The following is a 10,860-nucleotide window of genomic DNA, read 5'->3' on the forward strand; positions in this document are numbered from 1 at the left end:
ATGCCACAAAAATACAAAGATATTAACTGCAGAGAAAAAAGGAAGTTTGTAACATTCAAAAACAAAACAAATACAAGTATCCCAATGCAAACACCCCCAGTTTATTTCTAAAATCCGAAAATCATTTTTCTTATTATCACTCAACGAACAATGTATTTCAGTATTGATTTGAAAAAACAACAACAACAAAAAAAAAAAAAAAAAAAAAAAAACCCGAAAAAACCCCAAAACAAATGCTATCAGGTATGGGAGCACATGATTGCTTCTATGTAACAAAATACATAACTTTCAGATGGGGATGCTTTGAGCTCCAATAAGGAGTGGGGATATCAGTGGTTCCAGACTAAGAAAAACCACAATTTACTAAACAGGACATTTATTTGAGCATGATACTTACATGCAGGCAACGTCTGTATCGATGGGTGGTCTCATAGTAGAATGCAGCGGAGGGGTGTAATGGCCAGATGAAGACTCCTCATATCCTGGACTTGTGCGGGATGGATACCAAGATCCATCTGAGAAACTCGAGTCCCTGCTTCCGTAGGAAGAATCGTGATCATCAGCTGAAGACGAAGGTCTTGGACGCATGGAGTCACTGCTGCGGTCAAATGAAGACGACGGTCTAGGACGCATGGAGTCGGAGTGGTCGTGAGAAGAGCGATCACTGTACATTGCTGACGAAGGTGTGGGACGCCAGTCACCACTGCCGTCATAGGAAGACATGTCATCGTAACGGGAGGATCTGTGGTCAGGGTCCCGAGATGAACCGGGCTCCATGTCATCCCCACAGTGGTATCGTAAGACGTACAGGTAGGCGTCAGGGTTTTCACAGGCCTCCGTCTTTTCCATGTCCACAAGGGACTTTTTGTGATGATCTGCACATCAGTGACAACATGGGCTACAGTGAGACAAACATAACTCGATAGCATCTAATGCACGTTTGAAAGGAAATGGATGATATGCAGGGCATTGACTGTTTGTTATGAACAACAAAGTATTCAAACGATTCAGTAAACGTGTAGCCAAACATATTTGACAGAAAATGTTGGCACCATGGACAACTTACCACGGCACATATACGGCAGTGAAGTTGTCCATGAATCCCCTGGAATGCCAGTGTAACCAGAGCTGTGGTCTGTGTAAGATGGATGACCTGTTCTGTCGTCAGGGTCTGGTGTTGTGCCATACACATCGGAACTGCTGTACACATGGGTCATTTTGTCGTAGCCATCTGAACTAGGGTATGAATCAGACATTCTGTCATAGCGATCTGAAGTAGTATACATATCAGACATCCTGCTATAATCATCTGAACTTCTGTCATGCCAGCTGTAACTGTTTGAAGCTGTGGGCATTTCAGATGATGGCCTTCCTTGACTGTGCAGGTACCAATAGTTGCTCATAGCCATCCGTCGGAGCAGGTCTTCAGGACACTTGTAGTGGTTCACTTTCATCACAAATGACGTACATTTCAGGAAATCTGCATAGTGGCTGCAACATAAGATTGGAAACAACATGACAATATCACCTGGTTGGAATTTTATATTAATTTTTATTCTCTTTGGTTCCCCAAATAACTGGGAGCATTATCTGTCCAGTTCTAGTTTTATTGATCAGTTGATGATATACACTCGTTACCATTCCAGTGCAGAAAAACGCAACTTTTACATGGTATCATAGTGTATTCATTGTTTTGACAACGACAAGCAAAAGACGTCAGTACAGTCATCCAGTTCCCACACAAGCTGCGTCCTTACCTGCACTGCTGTGGATGTGGGTGTCGCCTGGCCATGGCCAGAGAAGCCATGCATGGCTCGGACACTGTGTTCCACACAGAGCGCCAGTCTGGACAGTCTTTCATGGGGGGATCTGGTCCAGGTGAGTCATCTGATGACACACAGATGACATTCACTATTTCATACCAAACAGTATGTGTTCTGTCTTTCCTTCTTTCTTTTGTTCAGTTGATTGAAGCATTGTTATATTTTACATAAAATTGTGAGCTGGCTTTATCTGCTAACTTTGTTTGAACCGAATACAAATAAACGAGTAAGAAAATGCACACATTCTCCCAGATCCACCAAACAATCAGTGTGAATTAATACGTGGAATATGATATTGTTAACATTTTCAATGATCAGTGGTTCTTTTCAGTATTATACATTTATTGAAGAAGGAAGTGCACAACAAGGAGGAAGAAGACACTGAGAGAGACAGAGAGACAGGCAGAGAAAGACAGAACAGCATTGGAAATTTGAGGCAGCTGACCTTCGCATTTCACGGGTCGACCATCAATCTTGGAGAGGCGAAATTTGTCCATTGTGTGATGGATGGTGGACAAGGGACACTTGAGACCCAGATCAGCCAGAGTTCTCTGAATACATTGCTGTTGACGTTTCAGCCTCCTGAACAGACAGAGGAAGAAGCACGGGGTTGAAACTGAGGTTGTGGATTTATGCCACAAAAATACAAAGACATCAACTGCAGAAGAAAATATCAGTATGTGACCTTCGGGAAGAAAAAGTCAAGCATGGTAACGGAAGCAGAACTACTTTCTTCGTACCATCTGGAAACATATTTCCCTTTTTTATCACTGCACGCATGACATTTTTCCATACAGATAAAAATGAATATGAAAAAAGTTTCCCAGGAGGAAACTATCACTGCTTCCTGGCAGCGATGTGTACATATTTCAGATGCGGATGCTTTGAGCACGAATAAATGCACTGAGGCACCTGTTGTTCCAAAAAAGGCAAAAGCCGCAATTTACTCAACATGAAATGTATTTAAGCATTATACTTACATGCACGCAACGTCTGTATCAATGGGCGGTCTCATAGTAGAATGCAGTGGAGGGGTGTAGTGGCCAGATGAAGACTCCTCATATCCTGGACTTGTGCGGGATGGATACCAAGATCCATCTGAGAAACTCGAGTCCCTGCTTCCGTAGGAAGAATCGTCATCATCAGCTGAAGACGAAGGTCTTGGACGCATGGAGTCACTGCTGCGGTCAAATGAAGACGACGGTCTAGGACGCATGGAGTCGGAGTGGTCGTGAGAAGAGCGATCACTGTACATTGCTGACGAAGGTGTGGGACGCCAGTCACCACTGCCGTCATAGGAAGACATGTCATCGTAACGGGAGGATCTGTGGTCAGGGTCTCGAGATGAACCGGGCTCCATGTCATCCCCACAGTGGTATCGTAAGACGTACAGGTAGGCGTCAGGGTTTTCACAGGCCTCCGTCTTTTCCATGTCCACAAGGGACTTTTTGTGATGATCTGCACATCAGTGACAACATGGGCTACAGTGAGACAAACATAACTCGATAGCATCTAATGCACGTTTGAAAGGAAATGGATGATATGCAGGGCATTGACTGTTTGTTATGAACAACAAAGTATTCAAACGATTCAGTAAACGTGTAGCCAAACATATTTGACAGAAAATGCTGGCACCATGGACAACTTACCACGGCACATATACGGCAGTGAAGTTGTCCATGAATCCCCTGGAATGCCAGTGTAACCAGAGCTGTGGTCTGTGTAAGATGGATGACCTGTTCTGTCGTCAGGGTCTGGTGTTGTGCCATACACATCGGAACTGCTGTACACATGGGTCATTTTGTCGTAGCCATCTGAACTAGGGTATGAATCAGACATTCTGTCATAGCGCTCTGAAGTAGTATACATATCAGACATCCTGCTATAATCATCTGAACTTCTGTCATGCCAGCTGTAACTGTTTGAAGCTGTGGGCATTTCAGATGATGGCCTTCCTTGACTGTGCAGGTACCAATAGTTGCTCATAGCCATCCGTCGGAGCAGGTCTTCAGGACACTTGTAGTGGTTCACTTTCATCACAAATGACGTACATTTCAGGAACTCTGCATAGTGGCTGCAACATAAGATTGGAAACAACATGACAATATCACCTGGTTGGAATTTTATATTAATTTTTATTCTCTTTGGTTCCCCAAATAACTGGGAGCATTATCTGTCCAGTTCCAGTTTTATTGATTAGTTGATGATATACACTCGTTACCATTCCAGTGCAGAAAAACGCAACTTTTGCATGGTATCATAGTGTATTCATTGTTTTGACAACGACAAGCAAAAGACGTCAGTATAGTCATCCAGTTCCCACACAAGCTGCGTCCTTACCTGCACTGCTGTGGATGTGGGTGTCGCCTGGCCATGGCCAGAGAAGCCATGCATGGCTCGGACACTGTGTTCCACACAGAGCGCCAGTCTGGACAGTCTTTCATGGGGGGATCTGGACCAGGTGAGTCATCTGATGACACACAGATGACATTCACTATTTCATACCAAACAGTATGTGTTCTGTCTTTCCTTCTTTCTTTTGTTCAGTTGATTGAAGCATTGTTATATTTTACATAAAATTGTGAGCTGCCTTTATCTGCTAACATTGTTTGAACCGAATACAAATAAACGAGTAAGAAAATGCACACATTCTCCCAGATCCACCAAACAATCAGTGTGAATTAATACGTGGAATATGATATTGTTAACATTTTCAATGATCAGTGGTTCTTTTCAGTATTATACATTTATTGAAGAAGGAAGTGCACAACAAGGAGGAAGAAGACACTGAGAGAGACAGAGAGACAGGCAGAGAAAGACAGAACAGCATTGGAAATTTGAGGCAGCTGACCTTCGCATTTCACGGGTCGACCATCAATCTTGGAGAGGCGAAATTTGTCCATTGTGTGATGGATGGTGGACAAGGGACACTTGAGACCCAGATCAGCCAGAGTTCTCTGAATACATTGCTGTTGACGTTTCAGCCTCCTGAACAGACAGAGGAAGAAGCACGGGGTTGAAACTGAGGTTGTGGATTTATGCCACAAAAATACAAAGACATCAACTGCAGAAGAAAATATCAGTATGTGACCTTCGGGAAGAAAAAGTCAAGTATGGTAACGGAAGCAGAACTACTTTCTTCGTACCATCTGGAAACATATTTCCCTTTTTTATCACTGCACGTATGACATTTTTCCATACAGATAAAAATGAATATGAAAAAAGTTTCCCAGGAGGAAACTATCACTGCTTCCTGGCAGCGATGTGTACATATTTCAGATGCGGATGCTTTGAGCACGAATAAATGCACTGAGGCACCTGTTGTTCCAAAAAAGGCAAAAGGCGCAATTTACTCAACATGAAATGTATTTAAGCATTATACTTACATGCACGCAACGTCTGTATCAATGGGCGGTCTCATAGTAGAATGCAGTGGAGGGGTGTAGTGGCCAGATGAAGACTCCTCATATCCTGGACTTGTGCGGGATGGATACCAAGATCCATCTGAGAAACTCGAGTCCCTGCTTCCGTAGGAAGAATCGTCATCATCAGCTGAAGACGAAGGTCTTGGACGCATGGAGTCACTGCTGCGGTCAAATGAAGACGACGGTCTAGGACGCATGGAGTCGGAGTGGTCGTGAGAAGAGCGATCACTGTACATTGCTGACGAAGGTGTGGGACGCCAGTCACCACTGCCGTCATAGGAAGACATGTCATCGTAACGGGAGGATCTGTGGTCAGGGTCCCGAGATGAACCGGGCTCCATGTCATCCCCACAGTGGTATCGTAAGACGTACAGGTAGGCGTCAGGGTTTTCACAGGCCTCCGTCTTTTCCATGTCCACAAGGGACTTTTTGTGATGATCTGCACATCAGTGACAACATGGGCTACAGTGAGACAAACAAAACTCGATAGCATCTAATGCACGTTTGAAAGGAAATGGATGATATGCAGGGCATTGACTGTTTGTTATGAACAACAAAGTATTCAAACGATTCAATAAACGTGTAGCCAAACATATTTGACAGAAAATGTTGGCACCATGGACAGCTTACCACGGCACATATACGGCAGTGAAGTAGTCCATGAATCCCCTGGAATGCCAGTGTAACCAGAGCTGTGGTCTGTGTAAGATGGATGACCTGTTCTGTCGTCAGGGTCTGGTGTTGTGCCATACACATCGGAACTGCTGTACACATGGGTCATTTTGTCGTAGCCATCTGAACTAGGGTATGAATCAGACATTCTGTCATAGCGATCTGAAGTAGTATACATATCAGACATCCTGCTATAATCATCTGAACTTCTGTCATGCCAGCTGTAACTGTTTGAAGCTGTGGGCATTTCAGATGATGGCCTTCCTTGACTGTGCAGGTACCAATAGTTGCTCATAGCCATCCGTCGGAGCAGGTCTTCAGGACACTTGTAGTGGTTCACTTTCATCACAAATGACGTACATTTCAGGAACTCTGCATAGTGGCTGCAACATAAGATTGGAAACAACATGACAATATCACCTAGTTGGGATTTTATGTTAATTTTTATTCTCTTCGGTTCCCCAAATAACTGGGAGCATTATCTGTTCAGTTCTAGTTTTATTGATTAGTTGATGATATACACTCGTTCACTTTCCAGTGCAGAAAAACGCAACTTTTACATGGTATCATAGTGTATTCATTGTTTTGACAACGACAAGCAAAAGACGTCAGTATAGTCATCCAGTTCCCACACAAGCTGCGTCCTTACCTGCACTGCTGTGGATGTGGGTGTCGCCTGGCCATGGCCAGAGAAGCCATGCATGGCTCGGACACTGTGTTCCACACAGAGCGCCAGTCTGGACAGTCTTTCATGGGGGGATCTGGTCCAGGTGAGTCATCTGATGACACACAGATGACATTCACTATTTCATACCAAACAGTATGTGTTCTGTCTTTCCTTCTTTCTTTTGTTCAGTTGATTGAAGCATTGTTATATTTTACATAAAATTGTGAGCTGGCTTTATCTGCTAACTTTGTTTGAACCGAATACAAATAAACGAGTAAGAAAATGCACACATTCTCCCAGATCCACCAAACAATCAGTGTGAATTAATACGTGGAATATGATATTGTTAACATTTTCAGTGATCAGTGGTCGTTTTCAGTATTATACATTTATTGAAGAAGGAAGTGCACAACAAGGAGGAAGAAGACACTGAGAGAGACAGAGAGACAGGCAGAGAAAGACAGAACAGCATTGGAAATTTGAGGCAGCTGACCTTCGCATTTCACGGGTCGACCATCAGTCTTAGAGAGGCGAAATTTGTCCATTGTGTGATGGATGGTGGACAAGGGACACTTGAGACCCAGATCAGCCAGAGTTCTCTGAATACATTGCTGTTGACGTTTCAGCCTCCTGAACAGACAGAGGAAGAAGCACGGGGTTGAAACTGAGGTTGTGGATTTATGCCACAAAAATACAAAGACATCAACTGCAGAAGAAAATATCAGTATGTGACCTTCGGGAAGAAAAAGTCAAGTATGGTAACGGAAGCAGAACTACTTTCTTCGTAGCATCTGGAAACATATTTCCCTTTTTTATCACTGCACGTATGACATTTTTCAATACAGATAAAAATGAATATGAAAAAAGTTTCCCAGGAGGAAACTATCACTGCTTCCTGGCAGCGATGTGTACATATTTCAGATGCGGATGCTTTGAGCACGAATAAATGCACTGAGGCACCTGTTGTTCCAAAAAAGGCAAAAGCCACAATTTACTCAACATGAAATGTATTTAAGCATTATACTTACATGCACGCAACGTCTGTATCAATGGGCGGTCTCATAGTAGAATGCAGTGGAGGGGTGTAGTGGCCAGATGAAGACTCCTCATATCCTGGACTTGTGCGGGATGGATACCAAGATCCATCTGAGAAACTCGAGTCCCTGCTTCCGTAGGAAGAATCGTCATCATCAGCTGAAGACGAAGGTCTTGGACGCATGGAGTCACTGCTGCGGTCAAATGAAGACGACGGTCTAGGACGCATGGAGTCGGAGTGGTCGTGAGAAGAGCGATCACTGTACATTGCTGACGAAGGTGTGGGACGCCAGTCACCACTGCCGTCATAGGAAGACATGTCATCGTAACGGGAGGATCTGTGGTCAGGGTCCCGAGATGAACCGGGCTCCATGTCATCCCCACAGTGGTATCGTAAGACGTACAGGTAGGCGTCAGGGTTTTCACAGGCCTCCGTCTTTTCCATGTCCACAAGGGACTTTTTGTGATGATCTGCACATCAGTGACAACATGGGCTACAGTGAGACAAACAAAACTCGATAGCATCTAATGCACGTTTGAAAGGAAATGGATGATATGCAGGGCATTGACTGTTTGTTATGAACAACAAAGTATTCAAACGATTCAATAAACGTGTAGCCAAACATATTTGACAGAAAATGTTGGCACCATGGACAGCTTACCACGGCACATATACGGCAGTGAAGTAGTCCATGAATCCCCTGGAATGCCAGTGTAACCAGAGCTGTGGTCTGTGTAAGATGGATGACCTGTTCTGTCGTCAGGGTCTGGTGTTGTGCCATACACATCGGAACTGCTGTACACATGGGTCATTTTGTCGTAGCCATCTGAACTAGGGTATGAATCAGACATTCTGTCATAGCGATCTGAAGTAGTATACATATCAGACATCCTGCTATAATCATCTGAACTTCTGTCATGCCAGCTGTAACTGTTTGAAGCTGTGGGCATTTCAGATGATGGCCTTCCTTGACTGTGCAGGTACCAATAGTTGCTCATAGCCATCCGTCGGAGCAGGTCTTCAGGACACTTGTAGTGGTTCACTTTCATCACAAATGACGTACATTTCAGGAACTCTGCATAGTGGCTGCAACATAAGATTGGAAACAACATGACAATATCACCTAGTTGGGATTTTATGTTAATTTTTATTCTCTTCGGTTCCCCAAATAACTGGGAGCATTATCTGTTCAGTTCTAGTTTTATTGATTAGTTGATGATATACACTCGTTCACTTTCCAGTGCAGAAAAACGCAACTTTTACATGGTATCATAGTGTATTCATTGTTTTGACAACGACAAGCAAAAGACGTCAGTATAGTCATCCAGTTCCCACACAAGCTGCGTCCTTACCTGCACTGCTGTGGATGTGGGTGTCGCCTGGCCATGGCCAGAGAAGCCATGCATGGCTCGGACACTGTGTTCCACACAGAGCGCCAGTCTGGACAGTCTTTCATGGGGGGATCTGGACCAGGTGAGTCATCTGATGACACACAGATGACATTCACTATTTCATACCAAACAGTATGTGTTCTGTCTTTCCTTCTTTCTTTTGTTCAGTTGATTGAAGCATTGTTATATTTTACATAAAATTGTGAGCTGGCTTTATCTGCTAACTTTGTTTGAACCGAATACAAATAAACGAGTAAGAAAATGCACACATTCTCCCAGATCCACCAAACAATCAGTGTGAATTAATACGTGGAATATGATATTGTTAACATTTTCAGTGATCAGTGGTCGTTTTCAGTATTATACATTTATTGAAGAAGGAAGTGCACAACAAGGAGGAAGAAGACACTGAGAGAGACAGAGAGACAGGCAGAGAAAGACAGAACAGCATTGGAAATTTGAGGCAGCTGACCTTCGCATTTCACGGGTCGACCATCAGTCTTAGAGAGGCGAAATTTGTCCATTGTGTGATGGATGGTGGACAAGGGACACTTGAGACCCAGATCAGCCAGAGTTCTCTGAATACATTGCTGTTGACGTTTCAGCCTCCTGAACAGACAGAGGAAGAAGCACGGGGTTGAAACTGAGGTTGTGGATTTATGCCACAAAAATACAAAGACATCAACTGCAGAAGAAAATATCAGTATGTGACCTTCGGGAAGAAAAAGTCAAGTATGGTAACGGAAGCAGAACTACTTTCTTCGTAGCATCTGGAAACATATTTCCCTTTTTTATCACTGCACGTATGACATTTTTCAATACAGATAAAAATGAATATGAAAAAAGTTTCCCAGGAGGAAACTATCACTGCTTCCTGGCAGCGATGTGTACATATTTCAGATGCGGATGCTTTGAGCACGAATAAATGCACTGAGGCACCTGTTGTTCCAAAAAAGGCAAAAGCCACAATTTACTCAACATGAAATGTATTTAAGCATTATACTTACATGCACGCAACGTCTGTATCAATGGGCGGTCTCATAGTAGAATGCAGTGGAGGGGTGTAGTGGCCAGATGAAGACTCCTCATATCCTGGACTTGTGCGGGATGGATACCAAGATCCATCTGAGAAACTCGAGTCCCTGCTTCCGTAGGAAGAATCGTCATCATCAGCTGAAGACGAAGGTCTTGGACGCATGGAGTCACTGCTGCGGTCAAATGAAGACGACGGTCTAGGACGCATGGAGTCGGAGTGGTCGTGAGAAGAGCGATCACTGTACATTGCTGACGAAGGTGTGGGACGCCAGTCACCACTGCCGTCATAGGAAGACATGTCATCGTAACGGGAGGATCTGTGGTCAGGGTCCCGAGATGAACCGGGCTCCATGTCATCCCCACAGTGGTATCGTAAGACGTACAGGTAGGCGTCAGGGTTTTCACAGGCCTCCGTCTTTTCCATGTCCACAAGGGACTTTTTGTGATGATCTGCACATCAGTGACAACATGGGCTACAGTGAGACAAACAAAACTCGATAACATCTAATGCACGTTTGAAAGGAAATGGATGATATGCAGGGCATTGACTGTTTGTTATGAACAACAAAGTATTCAAACGATTCAATAAACGTGTAGCCAAACATATTTGACAGAAAATGTTGGCACCATGGACAACTTACCACGGCACATATACGGCAGTGAAGTTGTCCATGAATCCCCTGGAATGCCAGTGTAACCAGAGCTGTGGTCTGTGTAAGATGGATGACCTGTTCTGTCGTCAGGGTCTGGTGTTGTGCCATACACATCGGAACTGCTGTACACATGGGTCATTTTGTCGTAGCCATCTGAA

Source organism: Babylonia areolata, chromosome 19 (genome assembly GCF_041734735.1).
Source record: "Babylonia areolata isolate BAREFJ2019XMU chromosome 19, ASM4173473v1, whole genome shotgun sequence".
Taxonomy (NCBI): domain Eukaryota; kingdom Metazoa; phylum Mollusca; class Gastropoda; order Neogastropoda; family Buccinidae; genus Babylonia; species Babylonia areolata.